Raw genomic sequence first — 23882 nt, 5'->3', positions numbered from 1 at the left:
ATGTTACTTACCTCTAGATGGAGAATCATCTCGCAGTGTTTGAATGTGCCCAGTGAGGAGAAGATCTTTATATCTGGGAGCAGTTCATACCAGTAGTGAACAGTCTCATTGCTGCCAATGTATTTCCTGTTTGTAAAACAATATTTCTTCTTTCAAATGGACAAATACCTAAACTTCCATGGCTTTTACTGAACGCCCTCTATGTTGTCTTCTGATCTCTGAGCAACACAGTTTCTTACCCTATCCCATTCAGAATAATGTTAGGAGATCATCTGAAAGAGAAAAAATCACTTCTCTAACTTATCTTTTTGGTCTATACTAAGGGGTCAGCATCAGCAAGCTAGTGCCCATGGGCCAAGGCTGGCCAGTTGCCTATTTTCGTAAATAACATTTGATAGGCTCATGGCCTTGCCAGTTCTTTACATATTATCTCTGCCTGCTTTCCTCTGTGACGCCAGAGTTGAGTAGTTATGACATAGACTGCGTGAACCTACAAAGTCTAAAATATTTATGCTCTGGCCCTTTATAGAAAAAAAGTTAGCTGAAACCTGGTTTACAGTACTAAGCATTTCTGGTTGTCCTACAGCTGATCCTTATGAAACCTGTGTGCTACAAGTCGGGGTTTCAGAAATAGAAAGAGGCCCTACCTTTGAGAAGATCGTCCTTGACCTGTTCTTTTTACTATTACTGGCAAATGTCACTTTAATATAAGGTGCCTGGAATTACACTTCAGATGAGACCGAAGGACAACAGAATAATAGTATCTTTTTTAGCACAGAATATTGTACAGAAACAGATATCCATTCTGATAGGAATTTGCTGCTTCTCTTGGTGACATCTAGGACTGTTTTGGCATTTTTAGCTTGCACGCCGAATTTTTCATGAGCAAAACTTTCCAATTAATAAATGTGCGTGCGTGTTTGTATATATGAGCCTCCCTCTTTTTAGCCTACTCTCTTTTATCTTGTGTTTATGCAACTAGTCAGCTTTTTAGTAAACGAAAAATAGTAAATTAGAAAGAACCTGGTCTGTGGAATCAGATAAACCTAAACCTGAATGATATTTTGACTTGGGGGAAAACAGTTACTTTCAGAAAACTCAGTTTCCTAATCTCTATAAAGGGAATAAATAATAGTACCCTCTTGAAGATTTTGGGGATGAGCAATTGAGATAGTGCCCACAATGTGTATAACATTTTGCCTGGTTCCAGCCAGCCCTCAAAAAAAAAAAAAAATTTTTTTTTTTATTATTATTATCATGAGAATTGTTGTTATTATCTTGTAGTGTTGATTCTAACTCATAGTGACGCACCCCATGCATTACAGAGTAGAACTGCTCCATAGTGTTTTCTTGGCTGTAATCTTCATGGAAGCAGATCGCCAGAGATTTTCTTCCGCAGTGCCACTGGGTGAGTTTGGACCGCCAACCTTTAGATCGGTAGTTGTGTGCAAAAAGTTTGTGGCACCCAGGAACCTTCATAAAGATTACTATTATCTTAATATTTTCAAACACTTTTTTTCTGTTCTGTGTAATAATAGTGAATGTTGATCTTGGCATATTTTGCTAACTCGTTAGCTTTGTACTCCAAACTGGATGGGTTTGTCTTAAAGGCCTGAAAACAGAACCCTACTTCCTTGTAAGCTAGTGATTTTTTAGTATTTTATTTTGAGATGATTATAGAGTCACATAAAATCATAAATCCACCATCCTGCAGACCCTGGTGGTGGCCATCTGGCCTGATGGCCATCTGGCTGGCTCTCCTTTCCAGGTGGACTTTTTCCCCTCACAGGTTGCAGAAGTACAGACGATCCCACCATCAGCCACAATCAGCACCTACCTGGTGGGCTTCCTGCCTACCTTCTTTGGCAGCTTGGTGCTGGCTGCCATCTTTGGTCTGGTTATGACTTCAAAGACCATTCCCTGGTTTGGCCACTGCTAAATCTCCCAGGAGATGCTGGAGCTTTCTAGGTGAAGGACTTCACCTATTCTGGGGTCCTCCAGGAGATCCACCAGCCTGCCTCATCCTTCCCACCCCCAGGCCAGTGAGGGTCAGCTGTTCTGCTCAGACCCAGATCTTCCCAGCCAAGGCAGCTGGGTCCCAGAGCCTGGAATACCTCAGTGGCCCCCTACCTTCCCTGGTAGATCCCATACCCCCAGGGGCTCTGGGCCTCCAAGTAGCAGCCACACCTGGCCGGGCCACCATCGTTTAACAGGCTGGTCTGAGACTGACCTGGGCTGGAGTTAGGCCTTGCCCCCAGCAGTCCCCACCCCCACCCCTGCTCCCTGATCAGCCTCTAGCCCCATCTCCTCTTCCTGTTAGCTCTACTCTAGGTCTCTATCTCTTCCCCCTGAATGACTTTCTAGAAATAAAAGCAGTTTTTTATACAAATTGAAAAGAAAGAGAGAGAGGCTTAGAGAGTGCATAGAGAGACTCTTATGTCCTTCAACCAGTTTCACCCGGTGGTTATATCCCAACAGAGTATATAGTACAATATCACAACAAGCAAACTGACAGTAATATAATGCATGAATCTTATTCAGATCTCACCAGCTTTATATGCCCTCATTTGAGTGTGTATGTAATTAATTCTTTGCAATATTACCTTAAAATTATAGATTCCTATGACCACCAAACACAGTCAAGACATAGAACAGTTCCATCTCAAGGATCCCTGCTGCCACTTTTTTATAAAAACCCTATTGTGGTTCGATTTCGACTCTTAGTGACCCTATATATCAGAGTAGAACTGCCCCCTAGGACTTCGAAGTCTGTAATCTTTATGGAAGCAGACTGCCACATCTTTCTTCTGCAGAGCGGCTGGTGCGTTTGAACGGCCGACCTTTTGGTTAGCAGCCTAGTGCTTAACCGCTGCTCCACAGTCCCTGCTCCCTACTTAACCTCTGACATCCACCAATCCATTTCTATGATTTAGTCATGTAAAAGATATTTTATGAACGGAATCATACGGTTTGTAACTTTTTGAGGTTGGGTTTTCAGTCAGCATAATTCCCTTGAGATACATTTGAGTTGTGCATATACACACGGTCATTCCTTTTTATTACTAAATCAGGTCAGTGATGTTAAAACATTTTTTATCCTCTAATATGAAAAAAAAAAAAAACAGGTATTAGTGGAACTCCTCTGGGTAAAGCTGAATAAGAAGCTCGAGCCCAGCGTAGCCATTTCCTCCTGGCCCCCTTTCAGATGCTCAGGGGTGTGCTGTAGAACACTTACACAGCACAGTTTTAAAAACAATGGCTCCAGGCCTATTAGGCTGTATCATAACTTGAAATTAAGAAACGTAATGCCCATGGTGTTCCTCTGTTTTATAAGCTTAGCAACTCTCTTAAAATGGGGAAAAAGGTTAGTTTGCCCTGACTTCTTCTTAGTCACCCCATTCTGGACCTAGTGACCTTCTCCTCATATTTCTTTTCTGGAGATAGAGCCTGCAAGGGGTCACGGGAGATGCCCTGGATTTAACATTGCTTAGCAACATGCCCAGTGTGATGCATACAGCAAGCCACTTAACCTTAGGAAACTTGGTAAATCTCTGCTGTAATATTTACAGAAGCAGATTGCCAGGCCTTTCTCCCATGGAGCCATTGGATGAGTTCGAACCTCCAACCTTTCAGTTAGCAGTCACCATTGAGCCACCAGGCTCCTATATATGAGTGGAAATAATTCATACCCTATGAGGTTTTATGTGGATTAGAGACAAATACTACGCATAGAATTAATTCATTGACTAAAAATTGCAGTAAAAGCATGGCTACTGATATACATACAACAGTAACATCTCTTCTAGAACAATATGTGCTTAAGTAACCAGCTCTCGTTTAAACCACAAGCCAGTGTCCCTGCTGGAGGCTAGTTTTCCTTTCCACAGGCTCCAGGGGCTCAGCCTACTCTTCTTTTTCCTGCCTCACCTATTCCTGCATCTCTGCTTTCCCCAAAAAAAGACTGGCTGTGGAATGACAAACTGTGCTTCAGTTCCCTCTCTTTTTGCTCCATGGAAAAAATGGTTGTGTTTCAATGGTTGTAATTTAAAGTCAGTCCCAATGGGAAACAGACAGGGATTAAGCCACTGGCAAAATACATTGAGTAGTTTCAGGTTCCTGCAATCTTATCACATTTTCTGCTTTATGGAACTTGGCTCACGGTTCTTAACTTCTTCCGGGGGCAGTAAACATCACTGTTGATGTTTTCCTGATGATAGGACTAGCTACATTAGTCCCTATCCTAATTAGGATTGCACTCCTTTGCCAGGAGAAGGACTAAAGAGTGAATTAGGAAAAACAGTAGGCAACATCTCTCGAGTGATAATCTGTATTTCTGAGGGTCTTTAGACTAAGTGACACCAATGTTAATGTGATAGATTATTTTTTGGTGACAACTCATGCAAATTTAAATGAAAAATGGTTTGCTAACTGGAATTTATAAAAGGAAATAAACTTCATAAAACCAAACCAAACCAAACCAAACCCATTGCCTTCGAGTCGGTTCCAATATACAGTGACCCTACAGGACAGAGTAGAACTGCTCCATAGGGTTTCCAAAAAGCAGTTGGAGAACTTGATTTACTGACCTTCTGGTTAGCAGCCAAGCTCTTAACCACTTCGCCACCAGGGCTCCAAACTTCACAAAAGGGTACAATATTTATATGCTGATGCCACACAATTAAAGGTACTTGGTTAAATAGACTCCTAGGATCCTTTGTTTATTAAATTCCAACTCAGGCCTATCAGACACTCAAAACTGGGTTTTTCTTACTCTTGTAGGCTGTCTCTGGGTCATCAGTTGGGAGCTTGATCTCAGCTCCTCACTCCTCCCTGCTCCACACCCATAGATTGGCTTGACTTTGGGCTTTGCCAAGTTGACTCATTTTGACCAATAACACTGGTTAGAAGTAACAGTGTGCCAATTTTGAGCTTATGTCTTAATTTTGAGCCTTGTATGCTTATACTTGGCCTGTTACATATCTACCATGTACTGGCCAGCTTTCTGGTCCAAGGAGGAGGAGAGACACGTATAGCAGGGCTTCCCTACCTAACCAACAGAACTCTGAAGAACAATAGAGGCCTCGCTTCCCCCAGCCTGAACAGAACCATCCAGCCAAATCCACCCCAGGGTAACCCATACCCAAACCGGTCTGCAGCTGTGTGATGAGTGAAAGTTCATTGTTGTATGCCATTGAGATTTTGTGGTTGGTTGTTGCAAAGCATTAAGGATTACAGCTAACGTATCATTGGTAGTATATCTTCTCAAATGGAGATGAGAATTTAAATAAAGAAAATAGAAGAATATGCCAAGTTAGCAAGTAAATAAGAAGACAGAGATGTATTTAGCTTTGGGAATAATACAGTTATGGGTTTTATATAGCAATTGTTTCTACTGAAGAGATATTATAGAAAAAAAGGTAAATTAAAGAGAATTTATTAGTATTGAATGCTTCAGGATAATGGAGGATGAGTACCTGTCTTAGGCTGGGTTCTATAGAGAAGCAAAACCAGTGAAGTGTATAAATATATATATAGAGAGAGAAAGAGATTTTATATCACGGAAGTGGCTGACATGGTTGTAGAGGCTATAACCTCCCAAGTCCGTAGGTCAGGATAGAGGCTTCTCCTGATTCACGCAGCCGTGGGGGCTGGTAAAGCCAAGATCAGCAGGTTGGAGAGCAGGGCTGCTGCTCACAGGCTGTGAAGATCAATGATTCCCAAGATTGGCAGACAAAATGGCAGGTAAGCTGCTAGCTCAAGTCGCAAGAATCAGAGGTCAGACTACCAGGAGCCAGCTGCAGGATCCAGAACCAGCAAAAGCCCCCAAGCCTTGCCAGAACTCTGCTCATATTCTACACATGCCATACGCCCAAGGAAACTTCCTTTCACCTGGTTGGCTACTTACAGCAGAGCCCACGTATCGAATTTCAACAAGGAAGTGGTCACAAAATTATACGTCTGCCAAAACGCTGGGAATCATGGCCCAGCCAAGCTGACACACAAGCTTAACCATCACAGTATCTGAGGAAAACAGGAGATTCGTCAGTTTGCAAAATGTTGAAGGATGAATGAGGAGTGAAAAGCAAAGGCAGACAATGGCTAATTAAATAGGAATTGAGGTGATGACCATCCCAGAAATAAATGGATAATAACCTCAGAATGTACCAGAGTCGAATGAAGGTTTTGTGTTTTCTTTTTCTTTATTGATAGTTAAGATGGTGAAATGCTCAGAAGACAGCTTAGAATTAAAGATTCAGGGTAGAAAGATAAAGTTTGAAAAAGCAAAGCACCATATAGACAGCAGATCATCACCTGTGACTCCAAGGACAACCTTCTTCCACGATGGTCCCCCCTGAGAAGCTGAGGAGGCTCTGTTTTCCAAGGACGCCGAGGTGGATCTTAGACCAGGGCTTGCTGTCAGCTTATGGAGTCCACTCACTTGTCATTTCCACCAATTCCTTTTATTCCTCATGCAAATAGCCCTCTGACAACGCTTCTCCACTGCTCTCAGTCCTGACATGTCTTTCTAAATGTCTCCATCTTCACAGACTATGTGTTTTGGTGCTTTGCATGCTAATTCTTGATACATAAGCAATTTTCTTAATATACTGTTACCTACTTACTTGATTGATTAGCGCAACTAATATTTCAATCTCTACTCTATGCCAGTCACTGGACAGATGTCAGTGATTGACAGTAAGCAAAATGAGTACCTCTCCTGCTCTGATAGGCTTTACAGCCCAATGGGTGATAGAATTAAGTCACCATGGCCTTTTAAGCTCTGAAATAAGGGAAGTTTTCAATTTCTTAATGTGCCTTAATTCTTCATCCAAATCAGTATATAATGGGATATAACCATATACTATCCATTGTTATATAGTGCATTTCCAATTTAACCCACCCCCCAGTGAAAACCTAAGACAAACCCCCCTAAGGAATTGCCCTCCCCCCCGCTTTATTCCATATTCTGTCTACTGGGGATTTTATCAGTTTTCATGACAAGATATACCGTTGCATATAAAACATTTTTGTATAAAATGAAAAACCGTTTCTCGGTACAATGTGTCATGCACCCTCTTCTAGTTTCCAACAATAGAGAAAATACCAATGAAATTAGTGTGACAAAAGTGTATTTAGCCTATTCTGCTCTCCGAAATTCATGAAATGACCAAAAGAATGGACCAAAAAAAAAAAAAAAGAAATTTTCCAATTCAATAAATCTAGGAAAATTGCAAAATTCCTAACATTTGATTGCAAAAATTATCTTTAAAGTACAGGAACATTTGAACCAAATTTAGGGAGATTGCCTAGAGCTGATCCAAACCTAATAGAAAGAGACTGGAAACATTACAAAAGAGACACTTTTTACTATGTTTGTCTTCTTAGCATGTGAATTCTCTCCAAATGGGGGAAATCACAGCTTTGTGTATCTCAGTGGGAGCCAAAGGTATCGTAGAAGCCAAATACAACAAACACAAAACAAACAAGAAAATAAAGCAAAGGAGGCCCTCATTCCTGCAACCTCACCACTCTGCCACTTGTGATTAAATATGGCTAATGTTTCCCAGGGAAGAAACAAGAAATTAAACATTGCATTGCATTGGGCAAATCAGCTGCAAAAGACCTCTTTGAAGACTGTTTTGAACATTATAAAAAGCAGAGATGGCACTTTGAGGACTAAAGTGCGGGGAACCCAAGCCAGTTCTTTTCAGTCTTCTCATACGCATGTGAAGGCTAGAGAATGCAAAAGGAAGGCAGAAGAATTGAAGCATTCCAGCTGTGGTGTTGGTGAAGAAGACTGAATATGAACAAATCAGTCGTAAAAGAAATACAACCAGAATGCTCCTTAGAAGTAGGAATGGTGAATCTCTGGCTCACTTAACTTTGGATATGTCATCAGGAAAAATGGTCTTAAGAAAGGGACATGATGGTTGATAAAGTGGAAGGCTCGCAAAAGTGAGAGAGGCCCTCAGTGAGATGGACTGACACAGTGGCTGAAAAAATGGACTCAAATGTAGACACCATCATGAAGATGGCACAGGACTAGACAATGTTTCATTCTGTTCTACCTAAGGAGGCCATGAGTTGGAGATGACTGGACAGCAATTAATAACAATTAAAGACCCTGATCTAGGTTTACAATGGTGAATCAGAGATACACACAAGCCCTGCCCAGGTGCTTCAGTGGCCCTGTTGCTGATGATGGAAGCCAGGGGCCAGGCCACAGGGCCAGGGCCAGGGCCAGGGCCAGGAGTTGGAACAATGTGAGCTGTAGTTCCAAGGGTTTAGCAGTGGTTGTGATGCCCTTGCTGATCTTGCTGTGTGGCACCTTTTCACCTAACCTCTGGTTTTTGCCTGTTTTCTCAGTCTGTTCATCAGAGCTTCCAGTAATTCTGCGAACTCATCAATATTCTTTCAACAAACTCCTTGTCACCCACTGTTAGTTTTTTTGTGGTTTATAGCTAGTAGCTCTTTCTGTTAATAATGGTAAGAAGAAAAAGATTCCTCGTGTAGTCAGTATTATTTAATATCATGATTGATGTACCTGTTGGGACCCTGGTGGCACAGTGGTAAAGAGCTTGGCTGCTAACCAAAAGGTCAACAGTTCAGATCCAACAGCAGCTGCTTGGAGACCACGTGGGGCAGTTCTACTCTGTCCTATAGGGTCTCCGTGAGTTGGAATCAACTCAGTGGCAATTTATTTTTTATTGATGCACCAGTCAATACATCAACAAGAAAAATAAATTTCGTTCAAAAGTTAGAATCGCCAAACTATCATTATTTGCAAAATCTATGATTTTTTTTCTAGAAAATGTACATACAGAGGGACAATTAAAGATGTAAATAGTTGATTCAATAGGATCATAGGTAAAAATATCTGATATATTTTTTAAAAAACAAATAGCTCTCCTTTGTTTGTTGTCAAGTCACTTCTGATTCATGGTAGTGACCTTTCAGACATAGATCACCAGTCATGTCTTCCAACGCGCCTCTGGGTTAGTTCTAGTGGCCAACTGTTCAGATAGAAGTCACCTATTAGCACCACCCTAGGAATACGCCCTCACCCTGGCAGTGACAGTTTACTCCAACAGTAGCATTTGTGGTCTTTCCAGAACTTATAGATAAGCCTTGTCATTTCCTCTCAGAAACACAAGCAGAACCAAGCAGTGCCACTTCCTCAGATGTCCGAGTTCCCACTCCCTGGGGCCACTTCCACAAGCTTCTAAGTTTTAATATTTTCCAAATGCTCCTCTTTGTTCCTCCAGCCCTACAGTTGCTGTCACAGAAATATTTTTAATTTTTACCTTCCCCGCAAGTTCTTTTTACCTTCCGAGCCCTTACCTTCAAGAGCTGTATAAAAAACAGCTCTTTATATTAATTTTTTTGTTGTTGATAAATAACTAATGCAGCTTCTTTGTCCTGAGAAAGACCTGGCAAGCTCCTTCCAAAAGATCACAGCCTTGAAAACCCTATGGAGCACAATTCTACTCTGAAACACATGGAGTCACCATGAGATGGAATCAACTATGAAGCAACTGTGCCTTGTTTGTCTGTTTCCAGGAATATCAGAATTTTCATTACATCGATCATTAAATTTACTTTTATTTGAAGTTATATGAAAACAAGAAATCATTAATTTCGAAATATTTAACTAAGGCAGATTTAATTAGCAAAATAGTTGCTGGCTTGAGCTAAAGATGTAATTAGTATTCAGTTGTGCCTACGTGTAGACATTCTAGACTTGTTTATTAGGAAAAATGGCTCTGCTCTGGCCTTGTCTGGATTGTTTTAAGTTTAATTGTTCAGTTTTGCACCTTTTCCAGGCCTAGTCTCTTCGCATGTTAACACATTTTTAAACTTTTTTTTTTTTTTTTCTCTATCCCTTCCTCCCTCCCTTCCTCTCTTTTAATTTTTGGAAAATTTCCCTCCCTTCCTCTCTTTTATTTTTTGGAAAATCTCTTTTTGGTATTGGATCTTTTATTCTAAGTCCTGATAACTCCCAGTTCCTTTGTATGAAGACATTCAAAATTTGGATGTTGAAGCACACAATTATTATTTGCATCTCAATCAAGTTTTTCCTTTCAACCCCTCCACAGAGTTATACCAGTTTAAATGGCGCCTCTGTGATGTTTACTTGGGAAAAGGGATCCCTGCAGCTGCCTGTTGACAAAAATGAGCTACTTTCCTTCTTTCTATATTGATTATGTTTCTTTATCTGTATACGCATTTCCATTTCCATGTACATCTGTCTTCTAATAAACTTCCCTTGAGTGGAGCAGTTGGGAGGTTAAGCTGGACCTTTTCTCTGTAGCAGAAAAATGGTATCCTCATGTCTTATTACTGCATCTCGGTCTCTACCTCACCCAAGGTTGTTATTGTTTTGGTTGTCTTGGTAGCTTGGGGAAGACTGAGTTGAAAGCTATGTAAAGAGACAAATATGCACATTATCTATCTCAAAACACTTCTGCATTGGGATATATTAACATATAAACAGATAACTACATGCCTTCCCTGGATTCTATAACCTTTTAAAGTCATTCTTAATTTTCTTACCCAGTGTATTCACTAGCATTTTAGGGTGGGAGTGAGATTTTCTATCTTTCTACTTCTTAGCTGGAAGAGAAACTTCCACGTATCTTCTTAATACAAGCTACTTCTCTTTCCACACAAAGTTGGTGACCATGCTTTTCCCCAAATGGTACCCACTGGGAGTACTTTGTCACACCACTTTTTTTCGGGGCCACTCATGAGCTTTCATGGACCTCACAGTGACACTCTCAGCCAAATCATTCGTGAAGCAAGGTTGCCCTTTTTCTCCCCTCTCAGCTTGTTATATAAGAGACCTCCAGTACGCCATGCTTGAGCTGAAGAGGAGGTGAAAAGTGACTGGTAGTGTGAGTGCTGGACTAAATACTCATAGGGTTTATTTATGTCTCTTCTGCCCCTGCTTTCTCCTGGTCCCTCAGTACCACTTATCTTGTGATAGATTGCTGCAGGGTCTCTCCGGCTCTGTGGCACGGTAGGTCTGATAGGATGCATTTCAGGTTGGGTATCTCTAATTGCAAGGTAGCTTGATAACTTATGATATCTATTTTGTCTCTACTTTTTCAGGTAACATCAAGAGCTACTTTACAAATGGGGCACTGTTTTCTACTGCAAATGGCCTTGTTCTAGAATGTTAGAAATGTATATTTTGATTCTTTTATTAAGACTTGTAATAAACTCCATAAGGCACCTTTCCCCACTGCAGACAGCTCTAGAACAATAGGGACTGCCAGGTCATAGGAACTCACTGGGAGAGCTACTTGCATCATAGGCTACACCCACTGTGGAGCCTTTTTCTACTCTGGTCTCAGAGCTGTCAGCTGTTCATTGTTATCCATAAGAGGCTTAGCACAGTCTTCTCAACTGTAGCATATGCTAGTTTAGAATTCAAAATGCCTAACAAGCTTTGTGGCTTCTTTCTTAGTGCTGGGAGGTGTGAAATAACAACTGTGTGTTCTTTTCTTTGGGAGAGTATGTCTTGGCATGCCTAAGATCACTGAACCCCAAAAACTTTACTGATACGATAGGCTGAAAGAGTAAATGTCTCTGTCCTAAAGGCAGGATCTGGGTGTACACTACAGCGTCCACTACAGTCTGACTGGCTCCAATACTGTATTTTAGATTTTTTTTTTTCGTATCTATTTCCTCTACTAAATTAAAGAAAGATTCATTTCTGATTTACCTGGCTATTTACCAAATTATTTAGTATATACTTTCTTGTATGTGGTAGGTGTTCAATGAAAATTATTGCATTAATGTTAAACATCATTCTACCAAACATTTAAGAATACTGCCATACATTGCTCTATAATTAATATCTGTCTGTCCGTCCGTCCGTCCGTCCGTCCGTCCATCCATCCATCCATCCACCTACCCGTCTGTCTATCTATCATCTATTTCTCTATCTATCTATCTAGCACCCATCTATCAGTAATGAAGGACAACATAATGAATACATTAACACAGATAGTATATTTCAATATAGTCATAACAATGTTGAAGAAGTTGAGAAAAAAATAGCTTTGTTTTTATTCAGTGAGCACACTTCTTAAAATTTATTTTTTGTTTTAAAAATATATATAACAAAGCATTTGCCAATGTAGTGTTTTTCATGTGTACAGTTTATTGACGTCAAGTACATTAACCACTTTGTTCAGCCAATAGCCGTTGCCAGATTTTCCGTAACCGTAAACAGAAACTCAATGCTTCCTAAACAATGACTCCTGCTTTCCCCCTCCGTCCCACCCCTGGTAACCACTAATAAACTTTGGTCTTTATGCATTTGCCAGTTCTAGATACTTCATTTGAGTGAGATCATTCAATGTTTGTCCTTTTATGATTGACTGACTTCATTCAGCATAATGTTTTCAATTTTTTTTTTTAATTTTTAAATAAAATTCTTTGTATTACAATCTCTTTAGATTTACAGAAAAGTTGTGAGGCAGTACAGAATTCTGATCTACCCTACACCCGGTGCCCCCTTTTATTACTATCTTACATTAGTATGCTATTGTTGTCACAAATAACCATTGTTGATACGTCTTTCTTAAGTATCATATATACTTGACTTAGAATTCTTCAGTTTTTACCTAAGTCACTTTCTGGTCCAGGATCCCATCAAGGATAGTACATTATATTTAGTCATCCTGTCTTTTTAGGCTCCTTTTGTCTGTGATGGCATCTCAGACTTTCCTTATTTTTGAAAACCTTAACAGTTTTGAGGAGCACTGGTCATGTATTTTGTAGAGCGGGTAAACAAGTTTTAATGTGTTTAAGTATAAAGATGGGATGGCTCAAGTGCTGGTTTACCGGTAAACCTTTTTTATTTTTATTTTATTTTTTTATCAATCTTCACATTCCTAGAGTGGAGTTTTCCTGTTTTGTTACAGCTATACTCACATTTCTGGACATGGTCACAGCGAATAAAGAAATTAAAACGAGCATGCTGTTATGCTGAATTTTGCAGTAAAAAAGAGAGTCAAGATTCTACAGTAGTGAGCGTATTTGAGGACCGAGTTTTTTGTGACAGTTGATAATATGTGCCTGCTTATTTAATTAATAAGCATCCCATAAAAAACCCAAACCCATGGCTGTCGAGTCGATTTTGACTCATAGTGACCCTATAGGACAGAATAGAACTGCCCCATAGGGATTCTAAGGACTGCCTGGTGGATTCGAACTGCCGACCTTTTGGTTAGCAGCTGTAGCACTTAACCACTGTGCCACCAGTGTTTCCAGCATCCCATAAAGGGGGTTTTCAAGCCTCAATTTTAAAGCCAAAAAGCTATTCGAATTCCTATTTAAAGAAGACCCTCCCTCTTGCTGACAGTTAAAAAGTGGAAAAGTTTTGCAATCCTTGCACAACTAGCATTGCTTGTAAATCCTGTTCCATATAAAACGATTACTTAATATAGTCATATTTTTCAAAATCAATTTCAATCCCTTTCTTCCATTCACCCGAATACCTTCTTAGAGTCTGTTTATCGGCTGGCCATTATTAGCGTGCTGTTTTTTGAGTCGTTACCCACGTCATAAGTGATTTTTAAATATTCTAGTTGCAGTCAAGTAAAGGTCATTTTAGAGTGTTAGTTATCATGGTAAGAAATTTCAGGAGAAATTGGTAGTGGAATTCTACCCATCATGCCTCTTTTCTCTAGCATATAGTCTAATGGAGGAAAAAACCCTGGTGGAGTAGTGGTTAAGTGCTACGCCTGCAAACCAAAGGGATGGCAGTTTGAATAGAATCCGCCAGACACTCCTTGGAAACCCTATGGGGCAGTTGTACTCTGTTCTATAGGGTTGCTATAAGTCAGAATTGACTTGAAGGCAACGTGTTTCTTTCTTTCTTTTTTTTTTTTAAAAAATATATCCTTTTAAGACACAGAGTAGAAATACTTTTAGAAATATCTCAAAAATGAAAGGAGTTAGGGCACCCAGTAGCCTACCTTGGGTTATATTTGTTGTGGGCATTGTTCTGTCTTATGTCTGTGGTGGCAGGGCCATGCTAAGACCTGGTTAAGAAGGGAAAGAAGCTGTTTTTGTTGTTAGTTTCCTTTGACTTGATTCTGATTTATGGTGACCCCAAGTATGCAGAATAGAACTGCCACACAGGGTTTTCAAGGCTGTGACCTTTCCAAAGCAGATCACGAGACCTGTCTTCTGAGGAACCTCTGAGAGGGTTTGAACTGCCAAACTTTCAGCTAATAGTTCAACAGCTTAACCGTTTTGTGCCTCCCAGGGACTCCACATAAAGAGGCTAAACCTTCTGATATACCTGGCCAGGAAGGTGGAAGATACAGTGAAAGGACACAGTTAATGGCAACAAGCGGGGAAGGCCAACAATGATAACAAGTGCAACCACCAGAACCAAACCAGTGCCGTCGAGTCGATTCTGACTCTTAGTGACCCTATAGGACAGAGTAGAACTGCTCCACAGAGTTTCCAAGGAGCACCTGGTGGAGTCAAACACCCGACCCTCTGGTTAGCAGCTGTAGCACTCAACCACTAAGCCACCAGGGTTTCCAACAAGTGCAACAGGACCTATCAGAATATATGTTATATTCATACATAAACTCATTTGATTCTCATAATAACCTTGTTGATTGTATATTATTATCCCTATTTCTAAGACACAGAAACTAGATAATCACCTAATATTGTGCAGCAGTTAATGTTGTTAGGTGCCATTAAGTCGGTTCTGACTCGTAGCAACCCTGTGTACATATAGAGGGAAACACTGCCCGGTCCTGCACCATCCTTACAATTGTTGTTTTGCTTGAGCCCATTGTTGCAACCACTGTGTCAATCCATCTCATTGAGGGTCTTCCTCTTTTTTTGTTGACCCTCGACTTTACCAAGCATGATGTCCTTCTTCAGGGACTGGTCCCTTCTCATAACATGTCCAAAGTATGTGAGAAGTAGTCTTGCCAACCTTGCTTCTAAGGAGCATTCTGGTTATATTTCTTCCAAGGCAGATTTATTCATTCTTCTGGAAATCCATGATATATTCAGTATTCAAAGGCATCAATTCTTCTTCAGTTTTCCTTATTCACTGCCCAGCTTTCACATGCATATGAGGCAATTGAACACACCATGGCTTGGGTCAGGCGCACCTTAGTCCTTAAAGAGATATCTTTGTTTTTTGACAGTTTAAAGAGGTCTTTTGCAGCAGATTTGTGCAGCTAGTAAATAGTATAGCCAGAATTAGAATAATCTTCTGGCAAAAGTGATCAAAATCAAGAGAGAAGGCAGATAGGGAAAGAGATAGATACAGACAGACAAGATTGTTGTTGTTAAGTGCCGTCGATTCGGTTCCGACTCACAGCGGCCCTATGCACAACAGAATGAAACACTGCCCAGTCCTGCACCATCCTTACAATCGTTGTTATGCTTGAGCTCACTGTTGCAGCCACTGGATCAATCCACCTCGTTGAGGGTCTTCCTCTTTTCCACTGACCCTGTACTCTGCCAAGCATGATGTCCTTCTCCAGGGACTCATCCCTCCTGACAACACATCTAAAGTATGTAAGATGCAGTCTCGCCATCCTTGCCTCTAAGGAGCATTCTGGCCACACTTCTTCCAAGACAGATTTGTTCGTTCTTTTGGCAGTCTATGGTATATTCAATATTCTTCGCCAACCCAATTCAAAGGTGTCAACTCTTCTTCGGTCTTCCTTATTCATTGTCCAGCTTTCACATGCATATGATCTGATTGAAAATACCATGGCTTGTGTCAGGCACACCTTAGTCTTCAGGGTGACATCTTTGCTCTTCAACACTTTGAAGAGGTCCTTTGCAGCAGATTTGCCCAATGCAATGCGTCTTTTGATTTCTTGACTGCTGCTTCCACGGGTGTTGATTGTGGATCCAGGTAAAATGAAATCCTTGACAACTTCAATCTCTTCTCCACTTATCATGATGTTGCTCATTGGTCCAGTTGTGAGGATTTTTGTTTTCTTTATGTTGAGGTGTAATCCATACTGAAGGCTGTGGTCTTTGATCTTCATTAGTAAGTGCTTCAAGTCCTCTTCACTTTCAGCAAGCAAGGTTGTGCCATCTGCATAATGCAGGTTGTTAATGGGTCTTCCTCCAATCCTGATGCCCTGTTCTCCTTCATATAGTCCAGCTTCTCCTATTATTTGTTCAGCATACAGATTGAATAGGTATGGTGAAAGAATACAACCCTGACGCGCACCTTTCCTGACTTTAAACCAATCAGTATCCCCTTGTTCTGTCCGAACAACTGCCTCTTGATCCATGCAAAGGTTCCTCATGAGCACAATTAGGTGTTCTGGAATTCACATTCTTCCCAATGTTATCCATAGTTTGTTATGATCCACACAGTCGAATACCTTTGCATAGTCAGTAAAACACAGGTAAACATCCTTCTGGTATTCTCTGCTTTCAGCCAGGATCCATCTGACATCAGCAATGATATCCCTGGTTCCATGTCCTCTTCCGAAACCAGCCTGAATTTCTGGCGGTTTCCTGTGGATATACTGCTGCAGCCGTTTTTGAATGATCTTCAGCAAAATTTTGCTTGCATGTGATATTAACGATATTGTTCTATAATTTCCACATTCAGTTGGATCACCTTTCTTGGGAATAGGCATAAATATGGATCTCTTCCAGTCAGTTCACCAGGAAGCTGTCTTCCATATCTCTTGGCATAGACGAGTGAGCACCTACAGCGCTGCATCTGTTTGTTGAAACATCTCAATTGATATTCCATCAACTCCTGGAGCCTTGTTCTTTGCGAATGCCTTCAGAGCAGCTTGGACTTCTTCCTTCAGTACCATTGGTTCCTGATCATATGCCACCTCTTGATATGGTTGAATATCGACTAATTCTTTTTGGTATAATGACTCTGTGTATTCCTTCCATCTTCTTTTGATGCTTCCTGCATCATTTAATATTTTCCCCGTGGAATCCTTCACTATTGCAACTTGAGGCTTGAATTTTTTCTTCAGTTCTTTCAGCTTGAGAAACGCTGAGTGTGTTCTTCCATTTTGGTTTTCCATCTCCAGCTCTTTGCACATGTCATTATAATACGTTACTTTGTCTTCTTGAGAGGCCCTTTGAAATCTTCTGTTCAGTTCTTTTAGTTCATCAATTCTTCCTTTTGCTTTTGCTGCTCGACACTCAAGAGCAAGTTTCAGAGTCTCCTCTGACATCCATCTTGGTCTTTTCTTTCTTTCCTGTCTTTTCAGTGACCTCTTGCTTTCTTCATGGATGATGTCCTTGATGTCATTCCACAACTCGTCTGGTCTGCGGTCACTAGTGTTCAATGCATCAAATCTATTCTTCGGATGGTCTCTAAATTCAGGTGTGATATACTCAAGGTCATATTTTGGCTCTCATAGAGTTGCTCTGATTTTCTTCAGTTTCAGCTTGAACTTGCATATGACCAATTGATGGTCTATTCTACAGTCAGCCCCTGGCCTTGTTCTGACTGACAATATTGAGCATTTCCGTCGTTTCTTTCCACAGGTGTAGTCAATTTGATTTCTTTGTGTTCCATCTGGCAAGGTCCATGTGTATAAAATAGTCGCAGTTTATGTTGGTGAAAGAAGGTATTTGCAGTGAAGAAGTCGTTGGCCTTCCAAAATTCTATCATTCGATCTCCGGGATTGTTTCTATCCCCAAGGCCATATTTTCCAACTACTGATCCTTCTTTGTTTCCAGATTTTGCATTCCAATTGCCAGTAATTATCAATGCATCTTGATTGCATGTTCGATCAATTTCAGACTGTAGGAGCTGATAAAAATCTTCTGTTTCTTCATCTTTGGCCCTAGTGTTTGGTGCGTAAATTTGAATAATAGTCGGATTAGTTGGTCTTCCTTGTAGGCATGTGTATATCATCCTATCACTGACAGCATTGTACTTCAGGAAAGATCTTGAAAGGTTCTTTTTGACGATGAATGCAACACCATTCCTCTTCAAGTTGTCATTCCCAGCATAGTAGACTATATGATTGTCTGATTCAGAATGGCCAATACCAGTCCATTTCAGCTCGCTAATGCCTGGGATATTGATGTTTATGCGTTCTATTTCACTTTTGAGGATTTCCAATTTTCCTAGATTCGTACTTCTTACATTCTAGGTTCCGATTATTAATGGATGTTTGCAGCTGTTTCTTCTCATTTTGAGTCACTTCACATCAGCAAATGAAGGTCCCAGAAGCTTTACTCCATCCACGTCATTAAGGTTGACTCTACTTTGAGGAGGCAGCTCTTCCCCAGTCATCTTTTGAATGGCTTCCAACCTGGGGGGCTCATCTTGCAGCACTATATCAATGTTCCGCTGCTATTCATAAGGTTTTCACTGGCTAATGCTTTTCAGAAGTAGACTGCTGGATCCTTCTTCCTAGTCTGTCTTAGTCTGGAATCTCGGCTGAAACCTGTCCTCCATGGGTGACCCTGCTGGTATCGGGATACCGGTGGCATAGCTTCCAGCATCGCAGCAACATACAAGCCCCCACAGTACGACAAACTGACAGGCACATGATATATTGCCAACATTAAGAACAAAAAATATATTAAGTGCTTTGCAGATATTAGCAGAATAATAAGAGTGTATTTTGAAGACATTCATGCCAATGAAATTGCAAATTTAAATAAGATAAGCAGATTCTTTGGAAAATAAAATTTAGTAAAACTGAGATGAAATCCGAATAGTTTTGTATCACTAAAGAAATTGAATCTTTAATTAAAAACCATTGCACATTTTGTGACACCATTCTCTGTTTTTAGTTTTCTTTTATTGCTTATCATTTGGTATCCATAAACTTATTTATTGTGTAATTTTCATTCTGTTCTGCAAGATCTGTGAAGGCAGGGGTCTTCATCCCTCACTTCCTCTTTCCCTCCCTTCCCCCTTCTCTTTCTTTCCTCTTTTCTTCTTCTTCTCTCTTTCTTTTCTTCCTCTTCTTTTTCTGTTGTGCTTTTTCCCATGTCCTCAATGCCTGGCCTGTAGGAATGCTTATAAAGTATTAGTTAAATAAATGAATGAATGAAGGAACAGGACAAAAGATTAAAAACCAAACCAAACTCATTGCCATAGAGTCAATTCTGACTCAGAGTGACCCTATAAGACAGTGTAGAACTGCCCCATAGGATTTCCAAGGAGTGCCTGGTGGGTTCGAACTGCCAAACTTTTGGTCAGCAGCCAAGTCACAGGCAAATGTTAAGGGTGTTGAGATGATTACTTATAGATTTTGGAATAAAACACCTTAAATACTGCCTCCAGTTAGAAGTATTCTAGCAACACAGGCAGAAATAAAGCCTTAGCTGAGCCATTTGTTTACTTTTTAGTGTTTAAGAAATAAGCCAGTGGAAGGGTTTGTTCACAGCTTGAAGCTGCATTAGCTGGGAGAGAGCCTCCTGAAAAGAAACACGGTGACTTTATTTCACCCTTTAATGATGAAAATAAGAATTATATCCATAGTCTTTGTAATCTGGGATTCTAATCTGCTGAACTTGTTTTGAACTCTAAATTAAAATGTTCACCCCCCGCCCCAAAAAAGAAAAAACCCAACAACAAAATTACCGTGCCGTAGAAGTCTGTCTCTTCTTGGAGCTGAACACTCTTTTCACACATATGACAAAATCCCCAAGTAATTGAATTACTGGAGGGATATTTATTATTAAAATGATATTTTTTCCAGACTTCAAAATGCTGTTTTGACAAGAACTGATAATAGAGCTTGAAAAGCTATTTGCTAAGCAAAAATCTTTCGAGAGTGGCAATTTGGATAAGACTGAAACAGAATTAAATCACAACAGGAGTTAGGGAAAATGAGCCAAATAATATGAGATTTACTGGAATTTGGTTTGGGAGTAGCTGAGAAGCTTGTCTGATTCATTTCCAGTTACAAAAAGGATTTTCACATGGCGCTTTCACAGAGACTTAACTTCAAAGAGATTATTAGCAACTGTCACTAGGAACGTGTGGGAAAGACCCTTGTTCACGCTGCATGAACCCCTCAGCATTTCATAACAATTAATTAGATTTTGGGAACAGGATCTTGGCCTTTGTCCGAATATTTCAAATATACAACATTCTTTAGAGCAGAAGTTCTTAACTGAAGATGCCAGGGCCCACACTGGAATCACTTACGGAGTTTAAAGACGAGCTGATGGCCAGGCTCCCACCTGTATCTTCCAATTTTCCCAAGTGCTTTTTTCCTTTAAAACTTAAAAAAAAAAACAAAACTTTAATTTCATTTTAACTTAAAAAAATTTTTTTTTTTAGAGTTTAAAGAAACGCTAGGAACTGAAATCCACTATCTTTATGAGAGCTGTAATTTTATTCCAGAGCCCTGGTGGTCCAGTGGTTAAGCATTGGGCTGCTAACCAAAAGACTGGCAGTTCGAATCCACCAGCACTCCTTGGAAACCCTATGTGGATATGACAGTCCTATTCTGTCCTATAGCGTTGCTGTGAGTCAGAATCAACGCAACAGCAACTTTTTAAAATTTTATTCCATCTGAATGAAATATTTGAAATGCCTTGATTTTTAAAATTCAGTTGAGGTTAGCATACCTGTATGTGCAAAGGGTTAAAGTGCGCTACTAAGTGGGTTACTGTGTAATATAAAATTTGAAAGACTCCAATGTTTTATCCAACATGTTACATAGCCATTTCATTGACTATACCCAGATGATTATTAATCTGTTTATTGAATTTTTTTCATATAATTGCTCCCTAAAACTGTAGATAAGAACTTATTTAAGGAGGAGATGAGAACAATTTACTTTTGTAACCCTTTGCAGCCTTCTCTTTCTCTCTTCCACCATTATTCATTCTTACTTAGCCAGGACATGATTTCATTTACTAAGGGAAAAAAAAAAAAAAAAAAAAACTTGAGTGTTTTCCCAGAAACCTGTTGTAATTGATCAGGAATAGGGTTTAATGAACACCAAATTGGGTGAAGGCCACAGAAGAGCCCCCATTAATGATCAGCTAGCAACCTGTTCTCATCAGAAATGCAGGATGTAACTGAAGACACATCTGAGGAAATGCGGTCATTCTTGGTTGGTATAAATTATAACTGCTTGAGTACCCAGGGCCCTGCGCTCCTGAATCATTCCTTATAAAATGGTTTCATCCTCTTATTAAATTTCTGGTCACGTACACATTACTCAGGGCAAATCTTTCCCTTGCGCCAATGAAAAAACCCTTTGAATAAGAGTCTTTAACACCTTTCCATGACATAAGACTCTCTTTTGGAAACATCTTAGATTATAGACCCCTTTCATTTCATACTTGTGAATGCCAGCTCTTGGGCCATATGGTTAATTAAGGTTCCGAACACAATTCACACCTCTCTTCTTTGGCACAGGTACTTATTCCTCGTGTTGCGGAATATTTTTGGATTGTAAATCTACTTTCTACCTCTCCCCTCACTCTGGTTGTGTAATTGCTTGCTAAAATCCCATGAGAGTGTGGAAGTCTTTTTTTCTCTACGGTGAAGGAAGGGTGGGTTTGTAGAGCAAAATGCCATTATTTAAGTTGGCATTTAGCCAGAACTCTGAGACTTATGACCTATTCTTGAATGAAGTTTTGAGGGTTTTTCCCCCCAACCCTGACCACAAATAGTCAAAGGATGTTTTATATAACTCATAGAGGACTCTCATAACACACTAGAGAACTAGTTTACTGCTAACTTGAAAGGGAGACGTCCAAATGGACCAGGTCATACATAAAAAATTCCTTACAGAAGGTGGGCTTTTCTGCCTGAGTAAAGTGTGGTAATTTACTACAACTTAAAAGATAATTCCTCCAGGTCATATATCCAAGGTGCCTGGAGGCAATAGGGGATTCTACAGGGAGAATAAGGCTTTTTTTGGAGCTTACGTTTTCTGGTACCTATAGGATTAAACAGATTCAATTATGGCTGAGATTTATGTTTGCAAAAATAATTCTATTGACAGAAAATTTGATAATTTAGTGGAATTCAAGCAGCACATTTGTGCTACTTTTAACATGAAGCTTTTGACATTGCAATAAAAACTCATAATAATAATGATTGTAGCCTCCATTGATCGGACACTTGCTTTGTCAGGTACTATGAAGAGTGTTCTATACATATTATTTCATTTAATCCTTGAAACAAACATAAAAAATAGATCTTATTCTCTGTCTTTAAAGATGAAAAAATTAAATTTTCTGCAAAAAATGAAACCACTAGCCTAAGGTCACACAAAACTAAAAGTGAGTAAAATGGGTTAAGGAGTGAGATATGCTGTAGTTTTTGTTAAAAAAAAAGTTTTTGTTAGGTGCTGTCAAATCATTTCTGACTCATAGTGACCCTATATACTGCAGGAGGAAACACTGCCTGGTCCTCCACCATACTCGCAATTGTTGTTATGCTTGAGCCCATTGTTGCAGCCACGGTGTCAGTTCATCTCATCGAGGGTCTTCCTCTTTTTCACTGACCCTCTACTTTACCAAGCACGGTGTCCTTCTCCAGGGACTGATCCTTCCTGATAACAGGTCCGAAGTATGTAAGCCATAGCCTCACCATCCTTTCTTCTAAGGAGAGCATTCTGGTTGTACTTCCTCCAAGATAGATTTGTTCGTTCTTTTGGCAGTCCATGGTATAGTCAATATTCTTCACCAACATCACAATTCGAAGGTGTCAGTTCTTCTTCGGTCTTCCTTATTCATTGTCCAACTTTTATATGCATATGATGCAATTGAAAATACTATGGCACGAGTCAGGTGCACCTTGGTCTTCAAGGTGACATCTTTACTTTTCAATACTTAAAAGAGGTCTTTCCCAGCAGATTTTCCCAAAGCAATTTGTCTTTTGATTTCTTGACTGCGGCTTCCATGGGTGTTGATTGTGGATCCAAGTAAAATGAAATCCTTGACAACTTCAATCTTTTTTCCATTTATCATGATGTTGCTTAGTGATCCAGTTGTGAGGAGTTTTATGTTGAGGCGTAATCCATACTGAATTCTCCGGTCTTTAATCTTCATCAGTAAGTGCTTCAAGTACTCTTCCCTTTCAGCAAGCGAGGTTGTGTCATCTGCATAGCGCAGGTTGTTAATGAGTCTTCCCCCAATTCTGATGCCCTGCTCTCCTTCACACAGTCCAGCTTCTCGAATTATTTGCTCAGCATACAGATTGAACAGGTATGGTGAAATGATACAATCCTGACACACACCTTTCCTGACTTTAAACCACGCTGTATCCCCTTGTTCTGTTCGAACAACTGCTTGTATGTACAGGTTCCTCAGGAGCACAATTAAGTGTTCTGGAGTTCCTATCCTTTGCAACGTTATCCACCATGTATTATGATCCACACAGTCGAATGCCTTTGCAAAGTCAATAAAACACAGGTAAACATCCTTCTGGTATTCCCTGCTTTCAGCCAGGATCCATCTGACATCAGCTAACACCAAAGTCCATGCACATATGCACAATGAGGTTCTCCCTGTTGTTGTTACTGTTTGGTGCCATCGACTCAATAGTGGTTAAGTGCTATGGCTGCTAGCCAAAGGGTCGGCGGTTCGAATCTACCAGGTGCTCCTTAGAAACTCTATGGGGCAGTTCTACTCTGTCCTACAGTGTCGCTATGAGTCAGAATCGACTTGACGGCACTGGGTTTGGTTTTGTTGGTTTACCTACCCCATGTGACAACGTAGAATTTCGCTATAGGATTTTCTAGGCTGTAATGCTTACAGGAGCAGACCACAACGTCTTTCTCCTGTGGAGCCACTGAGCAGGGTCAAACCGCCAATCTCTCAGTTAGCAGCCAAGCCCCATTGCACCACCAGGGCTGCTTAGATTCTTCCCACTGTGCCATATATTCTGTGTCACTATTTGC

Source organism: Loxodonta africana, chromosome 20 (assembly GCF_030014295.1).
Source record: "Loxodonta africana isolate mLoxAfr1 chromosome 20, mLoxAfr1.hap2, whole genome shotgun sequence".
Classification (NCBI taxonomy): Eukaryota; Metazoa; Chordata; class Mammalia; order Proboscidea; family Elephantidae; genus Loxodonta; species Loxodonta africana.
This window is presented reverse-complemented; position numbering follows the sequence as displayed.